Source organism: Nipponia nippon, unplaced genomic scaffold (genome assembly GCF_047370975.1).
Source record: "Nipponia nippon isolate SJK-2023a ecotype South Korea unplaced genomic scaffold, ASM4737097v1 scaffold_1, whole genome shotgun sequence".
Taxonomy (NCBI): domain Eukaryota; kingdom Metazoa; phylum Chordata; class Aves; order Pelecaniformes; family Threskiornithidae; genus Nipponia; species Nipponia nippon.
This window is the reverse complement of record NW_028262290.1, coordinates 147,809,828-147,822,576: the sequence shown is the minus strand read 5'-3', so window position 1 is coordinate 147,822,576 and position 12,749 is coordinate 147,809,828.

The window sequence follows — 12,749 nt, the reverse complement described above, 5'->3', positions numbered from 1 at the left end:
ACAAAAAAAAACCAACACAAACAAACAAACAAAAAACCTTCCCCAAAGTCTTATCACCTTACAAAAGGGAAGAAAAGTCTAACACAATATTTTCATGCTTTCTTTCATCTGCTCCCCACCTTCTGTTCTACAAAGGAATACCTAACTTCTGTGAACACGGACCAAGTACACATTTGCTTGATCTCTGGGTCTGTGCAGTGATGTTCACATTGGGCAATGAAGTATTTCAAGACACCTGAATTGATTAAATATAGTATTGTGCTGCTGCAGAATTACTTAGGGAAGGCACAGTTCCCAGAGAGCGCTGTTCACAGCAGCACAGAGCCACTGCAACAGAACCAAACCCCCGGGGAGGCTGCGAATTCGCATTTCGGCTTCTGAGCCAAATTCATCCCCCTTGCAGCACAACCTGGCATTCCCGTCAATGAGGAATTCATTTAGTCTTTTATATTTTCCATGGCTATAGCATGCATTTGTTTTCATTTCTTTCTTGTGGAATGATCTTTAGACTTTATTTATATTTTTCTGGATTTAATTCAGATCTCCAGGCAGGGAGCTCTGCAGAAAAAACGTCCTTCAGAACTTTCTGCATTTAGAAAGAAGGGAATATTGCAAGACACGGTCTCATCCTGACAACATTGTCCCTGTCTTGGAGCACACAATCCTCCTGGAAACTACAAGCAGCAGGGGGCAAAGAGTTTTTTAGAACAATTAAGAAAATACACACAAAACATTTATGTTTATCGAAGAGTATCAGAGAGTTTTGTAATAGTATGTAGCAGAGCACTCAGCCAATTTCAACAATGTTTTAAAGCAAGAAAGAGGTCTCAAAAATAATTAAATTCCTATGAAAATCAACTGCTTGAGTGTCCACACGCAGGACACAACAGGCAAGATCCAGCTAATTCATCTCCAGTGCAGCAGCTTTCCCCATGGTGGCTTTTCCCTGAGCTACGAGGTATTCTGGAGCACCAGCACTTTCCAGGGCAGCTCTGTGAAGTGCCGGAAAACACAGGGTCAAGTCTGTGGCAAGTGCCCAGATCTGGGTTTGTAAATGAAGAGTCCTACATGTCAGCTGAGCGGACACAGGTAGAGTCCAGGCTGGGGAGCCAGGGGAGCATCTCCAGCTCTAGTGCCAGTGTCATCAATATCTCTGATGTGGGTGTCTGCAACAGAGTCCTGGTTCTCCCCCTGTGAACCTAATCCCAGATCTGCATTTTTCTCTGCTTCTACTGGAAAAAGCCCCTGATTAAGTGTTTTCTTTCAACACTAAATGGCTTTTTTTGATCCCTCAGAGAATTGAAAGCTTCTTTTTGCCTTCTCCCACCTGAAGTATTCACTTGGTTTTGTTTGAGCCAAAAGAGAACCGATGGACTTCTCTGCCCATTTTGGCACTGAAGTGGGGCAAGGCCATTTTCTGCCCTTCCTAGCAATTCAGTTTTGCTCACTTTACAGCTTCATTTACTTACACATTTTCTATGCATTGCTGAAGACAACTAGGCTTCTGATGCTACAAGAACATGATGACCTTGGAATCATCTAGTTTTGAATAAAATGTATTGAAGAATATATTAGAAAATAAAAGCTCACATAAAAAAGAGGTTTTAGTTTTGAACTCTGTACTGGACTGTGTCCACTGAAATTACATTAAAATGCCAGAAGTCATAACATTCCAATAAAATGGAAATGAACAATGACACATCAGCATTAACAGGAAGGCAACCCAAATATTTTCAGTTCTCTTCCCAGCTAAGTTAAGTGTTCTGCTGCTGGCTTCAGTGGAAGTTCATAATGTATAACTGGGAGGAGATGAGTAATAAGAGGAATATGTTGAACAATCAACCAAACTTTTTTGGTAGGGCGTTGAAAGCTCCTAGTTGTCAGTCTTCCTGGGAAAGGTCAGAGGATGGGGACAAATGCTGTACCCTTGTCTTCACTAGCAACCATTGGCACATAGGCTTGTTAGATGCTGCTGAAGCATTGCCAGACGTGATTTTACAGCAGCAATGGACCAGCAACTGTTCTGCAGTGTAGGCAAGATGCCAGAAAGAAAGGAAAGTGTGTGTGTACATGTTTGTTTCACATGTTTGTCATTTATATACCTGTTGCCAAGGAAGGAAGGAGAGCTAAACACTCAATATAAAACAAGGTTATGAAGAGCAATGCAAAAAAGGAAGTCCACCCTCTCCTGACCTCTACAATAGGGATTAAGAAATGTTCCAGAACTACCTAATGTGTGAATGCATATTTATGCTGTCAAATTTCCTCCTCGAAAAAGATCCATGTCTTTTAGCTATGGGTTTTTAATCGTGGGTGATTTTTGGTGGGAAGCTAAAATTGCTTTTAACTATTTTATTTTTAATGGTTTGATTTTAGAGGTGTCAAGTAAAGGTGTAGATAGTTCTTAACACATTTTGAAGCCTATTAGAGCCTCAGCTGTAATAATGACCTACAGGGATCCCACAGGGATCTCACAGGGAATTATGCCTCTGGTAGAAAAACTTCTGACTGGGGATAGAACAATTTCCTTGCAAAGAGAAACTAAGATGACCAGAAGCCTCCAGTTTGGAAAAGAGATAACTGGGAGGATATAACCAAGGTATTAAAATTATGAACAATATGGAGATGGAAAATAAGAATTAATTATTTCCTCTCCCTCATAATTCAAGATCTATAATTCACCAGTTGAAATTATCCAACTTCAAGTTTAAAATAAAGAAATGGAAGCAATCAATAAGACAATATCTGACTCAGCCTGAAACACACAAGTTTGCAAAAATCAATTAGACAGTTTTTTACAACCAACGTCCAAAGAGGGCTGTTGAATACAGTGCCATGGAGGCAATGTCCCTAAACTGACAGAAATTGATTGCATTTTTGCTTATACTTACTTTCTTCATAGTCGTCTGCCACTGGTAACTGTTAAGAGACAGTATATTGAGTGAGGTGGGCCTTTGCTTTCATGCAATATGGTTGCCCTTACCTTATGATTAAGCAGTTCTCAACAAAATAGAAGAACCTGTGATTAAATGCTAAGACTGGTGCTGTCTCTTTGACTTATGGAAACCTATGACAGACACGTCAGGCATAAAATGATGGGCTTATGCATTTAGTTCTAGATTTATAGAGTATTCTGTTTTATATTTCAAGTAACTGAGCTAATGCTCTGTACAGCAAACATCTAAAGGTGGAGAACCATCATGAAAACATGAAATCAACACTTGGAGCTTCCAGAAAATAAACTCCTGGAAAACTGCCCAATGGCACAAGCTTCATTCTATATATTCAATGATGAACTACTGATCAATATTTCAGGATAGTTTATGAGTACTGACAATACCTGCTTCGTTTATAGGGATTGTTATTTCCAAAAGGCTAAAGAGAACATGAAGTATGTCAAGACTGCATGTGTGATTACTATAGGAAATGAAGTACTAAAACTATGTTTCTACATAATTCACACACAAAGCAAAGATGACATGCTGTCTTTTGAATGGTGACAGTGATGACAGGATTCAAAGCTAAAAAAATGTAGATTATACATTCATAACAAATAGTAACACACTGAAGTAGCTCAGAAGGTTCTGAGCAGAAAATGTCTCCTAAATTGTATTCACGCCTGGAGCTAAAGGGGAAAGTCTACAGAGGCAGGGCTCGCACTCTAATAACTATATTGCATTTTGTATTGGTCTGCAGTTTATATTGGTTCTTAGATTTTTGATCCATAGAAATCAGTAAATGCAGCATTTAGTCATGTCCAGAGAACTGCACAGGCACATTTGGTTACCATCCTGCCCAGCAACGCACCATTTGAAATCAGAAGGCCACCAACAAACCAGTTGTGAACTTGCAACAAATACCATGTTTTCCACCATTTCAGAGCATAGAATATCCACTCTAAAACTTACTGCATGATAAAAAATTTATTGGGACCCAGATAAAACACTTTCTCTAGCTGAAAGCTGCAGCAGCACACTGTGGCGGAGGGGATAGAAAGAGACCTTTCCCACTACCAGAAACTTTAGCAGTTTCATGTGCCTGGCCACCTTGCCATGGCTCCCACGTCACCTGGCAACCCAAATTATTTTGCCAAGACTGGAAAAGCTTTTGTCGTCTGGGAGAGCCCCCTGTGCACATGCAGTTTTGTGGAAACGCTGTGTATGTGCCGTGCTCTTTCTAAACTGTAGAGGTTACTAAGTTTCTCAAGGCAAACTCTGCTGACACAGAAGCTGCTTTTTTCTGTCTTTTAAGCCTCACCTTATTTGTTTTGCCATGCAACAATTGCTATGGATAAATAAATAATGCTGTGACCTAGATAGCTATCCTTTAAGCACCAATGATCTCAACCCCAATGAAATCACGGTGGTGTACCTGAATGCTGGTGCTGTTGAAATGTTGTGCAGGCTTCCCAGAGGCAGCTAATGCAGACCCAGGTTTTGGCCACACCAGATCATTGTATTCATTTATTTATTTATTTTCGCAGAAGAGCAGGCTAAGATGGAAAATTTAAGAGGAAAATAAAGCCATTTGAAAAAAACAAACAGGGGTTTTAGTAAACAGGAAAGTGCTGTAACTCAGTGGTTTTAAGATGACTGACTCGTAATTTCAATATTCCATTAGCAAGAAGTTTTTAGAAGCATGTTTTTCCTCTTAGGTCTGTAGCATTATTCAAATATACCAGAATTGTATGAAAGAATGCTGTACACAAGGAAATAAGAACAGCTAATGCAAAGTATTGAATTAATATTTTATTGCAGGCAAATGAGACATTTTTTTAAATGATGCCATCCAGTCAAGCACCCTCCTCAGTCTGAGAATGTGGTGTTGTCTTTCATATACCTGTTGCAGGGGCTGACTTTAGCTGTATAGTCTTTGTTTTTAGACGCCAACATGCTGGCTGTCTAAAGAAGAAAACAAACTAATCTGAGGCCAAATAAAAAATCAGGGAGGGAAAGATATGCCAAAATGTTTTCCAAATTGTCTCCTTTACTTCAAGATTAGACAGCCTGCACTATTTTGATTATGCTCAAGGACTTGAAAAGCATGAAGCAAAGAGTATGGTGTGCTGCGTAAGATGAAGAGCAAAGGCACAGCAATTGCTCGTGTCCTCCGGGTGCAGGATGAAATTCACTGTTATGTGCATCAATCATCCTTTGCTGCAGGGCCTTCTGAGGGATACTACATAGCTTAATACAAAGGAGAGAGACATAACTATTTGTCTACTTGGTTATGTTCTGTTGGCTTATGGAGTGTCTTGCAAAGGACGAAATTCACTGCACTGTCCCGGTGTTTTGATTGCAGGCTCACCTTGCAGCTGCCTGTGGTAGCACGCTGCTCTTTAAAACCCTCTCCAGACACAGACTGACATACATCACTATACCATGTATCACAAATTCAGTAAAACATTCTTATGGGACTACTAAAAATCGTGCAAATATTGCATTTCTTCAGAATTTTGGAACCTGCTAAATTACTTGGATGCTATCACAGTGACTTTTCCCCTAAAAATATTTATTCTACTATTGAAAGGGAAAAAAACATAACACAACAGGAGGTGATGTTCTTACAGAAAACCTGAAAAAAACAATCTGTCCAAATCCCATTGCTTATCCGCTACCTAGTCTGAGGAGAACTGCCAGTAAGGCAAACATTTGTTCCAAGCACAGAGTCCCTCCAGATTCTGGTCCATAGGTCATTACTCATGTCATAGCTAAGCAGGACTTTCTCAGCAGGAACTTTTATAAATACAGACAGCTTTTGTTAAAGGTACGAGGCAGGTAAGAAACAGGAAAGCAATGGCTACATATAGGTGATAACTGCTATTAAAATGATCTGTGCCTAAATAGATATCACTGGTGTGAAAGCTTCAATACCAAAGCTGTAATTGCTACAGCCTATAGAATACCTTCACTTTTTCATTGCCATCATCACAGATTTTGGTGGAAGCTAAAGCCCTGGCTCATCCTTGTGTGATTGGAGAGCAGTGGGTCCAGGAAGGTTATTTCTTACTCTATGGGACACGCAACAAAGTGAAATCCAGCCTGAATTTCCTCCATCCCTGTGTATGGGACAGAAACAGCACAAGCAAGAGGAAAAATGATCCTGTAGCTTATAAGTGCTCAAATGGAGGAGAAGTCCTGATGCCTGAGTCTTCCCTGCTGAGCAGTCTGTTTCAGCCAGGCTTATCTGGGTCTGGCATGCAATTACCTCGCAGGTGCAAGGATGCCAAATGGCCTGCAGGAAGACCTATAACTGAATATTCAATATTCAAAGGATTTTGCTTCCTTTCTCTGTACTATAGGAGCAAAACAACAATAAGAAATTGAAAAGTTGTACCTCTCTACCACACTTACCTCCGAAAAACAAACCCCATTTTTAAGTCACTTTTGTCCCAGCATTAACCACAGAAAATCACAAATTCTTTACACTTGCAGAATATTTTGGGAAATTATACACACATGAAAGCTTCGCTTTCATTTTAACTTGAAGACACAAATTGTTATATTTTGCCAATTTCTGTCCCTTTTACTCACTTACTCTGTGTAACTTGTCTCCATTTAACTTTTATTAATAGAGCATGGGCTTGGCTTTTTTCTGTTCTGTGGCTTAGTATGCTAGAACAACCAGGAAAAATAAATATGGCTTCACTCTAAACTTCATGTCTTTTCAACTTTCCTTATTAAGCCTCCATCTAGTTTCTCCATTTTGTTATACCAATAGATTCATACATATTTTAAAATACAGAATTTAAAGCTCTTATAGAAATTGTTTAGTCAAAGTTCATTTTAGGAGAGTATTCAGCAATATTTGGAGATGTTGGAAACGGAACTTGAGTCTATGACACTAAAGATAAGGAATATTTATTCCAACCTAGAGTTCATTAAAGATGCACAAGTTTTTGCTGAAATAAAATTTTATTTTTGGTATAAATTAAACAAAACATGTAGTTATTGCTGTCTATACAGGTGTCCAAATGTTGGTTGTTCAGGTAGGGTAGTGAGGCCAACTGTCATTTGAAACCAGATCTTCTGTAAGTGCCTGAAACCCCATTTGTTATTTCATAGAATCATAGAATCATTTAGGTTGGAAAAGACCTTTAAGATCATGAAGTCTAGCCGTTAACCTAACACTGCTAAGTCCACCACTAAACCATGTCCCTAAGCACCACATCTACACATCTTTTAAATACCTCCAGGGATGGAGACTCAACCACTTCCCTGGGCAGCCTGTTCCAGTGCCTGACTACGCTTTCAGTGAAGAAGTTTTTCCTAATATCCAATCTAAACCTCCCCTGGTGCAACTTGAGGCCATTTCCTCTTCTCCTATCGCTTGTTACTTGGCAGAAGAGACCGACCCCCACCTCGCTACAACCTCCTTTGAGGTAGTTGTAGAGAGCAATAAGGTCTCCCCTCAGCCTCCTCTTCTCCAGGCTAAACAACCCCAGCTCCCTCAGCCGCTCCTCATCAGACTTGTGCTCTAGACCCTTCACCAGCTTCATTGCCCTTCTCTGGACACACTCCAGCACCTCCATGTCTTTCTTGTAGTGAGAGGCCCAAAACTGAACACAGTACTCGAGGTGCAGCCTCACCAGTGCTGAGTACAGGGGGGCGATCACTTCCCTGGTCCTGCTGGCCACACTATTTCCGATGCAAGCCAGGATGCTACTGGACACCTTGGCCACCTGGGAACACTGCTGGCTCATGTTCAGCCAGCTGTCGACCAACACCCCCAGGTCCTTTTCCACCAGGCAACTCTCCAGCCACTCTTCCCCAAGCCTGTAGCATTGTGTGGGGTTGTTGTGACCCAAGTGCAGGACCCAGCACTAAGCCTTGTTGAACCTCATACAGTTGGCCCCAGCCCATCGATCCAGCCTGTCCAGGTCCCTCTGTAGGGCCTTTCTATCCTCCAGCAGATCAACACTCCCACCCAACTTGGTGTCATCTGCAAACTTACTGAGGGTGCACTCGATCCCCTCATCCAGATTATCGATAAAGATATTAAACAGAACTGGCCCCAGTACTGAGCCCTGGGGAACACCACTTATGACTGGCCGCCAACAGAATTTGACTCCATTTACTGCCACTCTCTGGGTTCGGCCATTGAGCCGGTTTTTTACCCAGCGGAGAGTGCACTTATCCAAGCCATGAGCAGCCAGTTTCTCCAGGAGAATGCTGTGGGAGACAGTGTCAAAGGCTTTACCAAAGTCCAGGTAGACAACATCCACAGCCTTTCCCTCATCCACTAAGCAGGTCACCTTATCATAGAGGAGATCAGGGTGGTGAAGCAGGATCTTCCCTTCATGAACCCATGCTGGCTTTTGACTACCTCTGGTTTAAAACCTGACAATTTTTCTATAATACCAGCCAACATTACACATGCTGGTATTTTTCCTATGGTGGGTGATGTCCCTAACATGACAGATGAGCAGTTTATTTCACTGTTTTTGCAAAGCAACTTCCAGGCAGTAAAGCCTCACTGACCCTACCGATTTGGAATGTATTTGAGCCAATTATGTAAAAGCTGAATGTCTTTGCCAAGTCCGTTACCCATCCAGCTCTTTCTGTAATCAGATTATCCAATTTTATACAGTTTCTGCACTGGCCACTTTTGTATTTGACTTCACAGAGTGAAATTCAGGGATTTTCTTCTCTTTCCAGCTGTATAAAAATGTTAATATCTTGAGAACGTATCACACAAAGAGTAAAAAGATTTATACAAGGATAGTGCTAAGATGAATACCACCCCTGAGATGTGGCGATGTTTATTAATAATAGGCTAGTTTCAAGCACTGAATATATTTTCGGGTGACATAAAGTGCCTTAGCACAAGGCTGCTGCTGTGCAGAGCAGTCTATGCCTGGCAGCCTGTCATCAGAGAAGGCAAAGAAATGGATCAGGCTGGTTAGATAAGGCACCTCTCCACGACCATCAGGAGATGCACTAATTCTGTGTTTCCAATTTATTTGCAGATTCTGTTAACCTAGTCCATTATTTCCAATGTGGATTATCAATTTGATGGAATTTGTAGATAATGAAGCCTCATTTTTTGAAGTGCTAGACACCCAAAGCATTATTTGAAATCAGTGGGTTATGGGAGTATATTTAGTACCTCTGAAAATTAAGTCCAAAATGAATTGCACATGTAAAACCAGCAGCAAATAATTAGCTGAGCGTACTTCCAGCAAAGCCAATGACTGTAGTTTTACTGATGTTATTGGGCATGAATCAAGCTCCCTATCAGGAGTATATCATAGAATCATAGAATCCTTAAGGTTGGAAAAGACCCTTAAGATCATCGATATCCAGTGATTTTAAAAAAATAAACAATTTCCATCTCATTTAAAGATGCCCTCTAATACATTCTTATACCTTATCATGTAGTGCCTCTATCAAGGAGACTTTCTGAAATTTTCTACATTAAGACTTGTGCATACCAAGCTGTTCATGCTTACTTTTGCAAATAGATAAGAAAGCTATATGTTTTTTAATAAGCAGCTGCTGAATATTATTAGCATGCAGTGTTGTTGCTTTGAGATCCACTCTGCTTATACTAAAAGATAGGAGGGATACGTAAATTTGCAAAGTCTTCAAGAACTGTAAAAAATTTTGGCCAGAGATAAACGTAAGACACATTGGCAGCATCTTACATGAAATCTACCACAAGACATGACTGATTTCAGTTGCTGCCTTAGCCCTTATTCACCTCCCTGTACTAGCCCCAGCAGGAAAAGATTATATATGTTTCAAAGGGGTCTAAAGGTGTTTTCTTGCATTCCTCCTAAGCCACACTCTTTAGGAGCAAAGCATGGAATTTAACCCTTGGATTTGGAAAGGATGTATTTCTAGTAGTGTCCTAGAAGGTCATATTTATGTGAAAAAATATTTTAAGGTCCAGTTGAATTGTGATAATGAAAATGTCTGAAATTTCTGTTTCATATATTCAGAAATTCAAAATACATCAAGGAATACAAGTTTTTAGCAATTAGTTTTGAGCTGTAAAATAATCACATCAACTCTTTAATTCCTTGTTACGGAGAAGTAGGCTGCCCTTTGCATCTGGGCAGGGTTGGACAGATTGTTCAAGAGGAACTCGAGGACTCAGGTGCAATAGCAAACAGCCCTGTTTTCAGAGGATCTCTGAAGCTCCTGTTAGACTTGGTTATCCAGCCCTCCTAAAAAAAACCCAAAAAAACCAAAAAAAACACAAACAAAAACCAAACAACAAAAAAACCACAAGCAGTGGGAAACTACTAGTGAGGAGTTGTGCTCCTGCATGTCCTAAGCAAAAGCCAATTTGTCCTGGTCCTTGAAGCGGTTATTGCAGCACATTGCAGCGGTATAAGGCACTTATGTACGGCTTGGGACTGGTCTGAACCAGGAGAAAAATGGTAGCAGTCCTCCTTTGTGGTATTAGCTCCGAGGTGATGTGTTGTTAAGTGCTGAGAAAGTGTTACACCTTCACAGCTTGTCTGCTGGGTACTTTCCATAGGAAGCTCACACGTGGCTATTTAGGCACAGTGAGAAGATGCACTGGATATCATCTATTTGTATGACCCAGTACACCATTTTTGCAGCCCACCGTGCTGACACATGCTGTGCTGCCCAGGGTAGGCATACCCAAAGTCTCCACAGAAACTGCCAACAGCCAGTACTGCACCCAAAGTCATGACATGTCTTTTGATCCCTTCTCAGGGCCCTGTGAGCTGCTTCTCCTGATTTTCACCGCGCCCCCCCAGCCCCTAAACCCCAAAGAAACAAAAACCCAGATATATGCGGCAGCAGCAAATGCAGCCTCTCGCCCCCCCACCTACAACCACCAGTCTCTGGTTAATGCTGAGACCTCGTCACACAGCCCAGTGCTCTTATCGGGAAGGTATCTCTTACTTCAAGGAAGCAGAACAGTTGATTGAATAAGCAATCCTCATTCTCATTTGCAGTTGTTCGGGTTTTTTTTCCATTTGCCTTTTTTTTACTGTTTTAGGTTATCTTTAGTTTAATTAAAGTCAATTCAAGAACCTAAATTACTTCAGATCTTACAGTCCAATTCTATTTATGCCTCATTTCAAAGAATAACTTTAATTTTAGGAGTGAGAAAAATCAGAAAATGAGGCATGTGCGACTGCTCCCTTTCACAGAGAAAGTAAACATATCATCTTATTATGGATCTATGCATTAAGACAGGCTCATTGTAAAATGTCTCCTTAGACTGTAAGAATATTTTATACAAGGTAATTCAGACATCTTTATGTAATGCAAGAATCTGGCTAACTTTAACATTCATGCAGTGATGACAGAACATATATTCTTCTGTATTTTGATTTTTTTAGATACCCAGTCTGTAAATATTCAGACTCTTCGGGTTGGAAGAATGTTATTACCTGTATTTAAAGGATTTGATCTTTCATTTGTCTTCAATTTGGGGAAAAAGGAAAAGGGAAGTCAGTTTCAGGAGAGATGAATCACACATTGTCCTAGCACTTTCTCAGGTGGCCGCCACAAAGAAGCACAGGCATAGCGGAGAAGCACATATCGCCTTTCTTCTGTTGGCAGCCGAAAGCTTCACTTCTGAATAGCACGGGGGGAAAAAAATCCATGTCTTAAGTAATATTCAGCTGTAGCTTTGTTGTATTGATTAGTCATACAAAACACATACAGCACAAAAACATTGGTGTGCTGGGAAAACTGAATTTCTGTTAAAAGAAAACTCAGGTTATAGTTCACAATGTACAACAGTTTCATGGGAGAATGAACAGTCCAGGAATCTGAGAAACAACTGGAGTGTAAGGTACATTTTAGAAATATCTATCCTGACATTGCTGGAGTAAGATGATCAGCAGCCCTGTTTCTGGCAAACTCTTTGGAGGGTTTCAATGAGAAAAACCATGCAAGTCCATGTCTTTTTGTTCTGAAGACAGCATATCTATTTACTGCAGCTGAAAACTCTGACTTAGAGGCATCTTGCCTTTCTGCCTCCTGGGTTTTGTTACTGATATCTCAGTGCTTGTTCTCACATCGGGTTGCTTCACCATTTGCTGGCTTAATACCCAGCATTTCAATAAAAACCATCCCCTGCCCCAGAATTATACCATAGAATATGCCTCAAGATTAAAGAGCTCTAGCTCCAACAATTGTATTTCCCAGCTTTTCTAGTTCATTATATAAAATCAGATCCGTAAAAGAGCTCCCTGTCTACAGCATCTTTCTTCTCCATTCAAATCCCCCCATCCCCAGACTCATGTGTTTCACGTAAGACAGGCCATGAAATAATTAACAATAGTTACAATTTGCCGGATGACTTTGTGCTACTTCATGTAAAACTGACCAACTCCCTTCTATGGGACTGATTTACCTGAAACTGATACAGGAAGAATATTCAATGTTAAAACACCCAATGCTCTCCAAACAAGATCAAATAATGCAGCTCTACTTTCAGTGGCCATCCTTTGTAGACTGTTTACAGAAAAACTTGTTGGTTATATAATCTGTCAACGAGATGTTTGCTTTTTTCCATAAATTTAATTAGGTTTTGATAGATTCATCATTTTTCATATAAATTATTTTCGGTGAATTCTAATTGGTTCCTGCTGTGGCTTGGCAGCCACATAACTGATCATATGCCTATTTAATCCACTCATGGGATATTTAACAAATTGTTAGCTATTTCACTGTGCACTGAAGTGTAGCTCTACCAATTCTTTTTTCCTGTCATGCTACTGGGGCTATTATGACAGTCCATTATGTGATTTATTT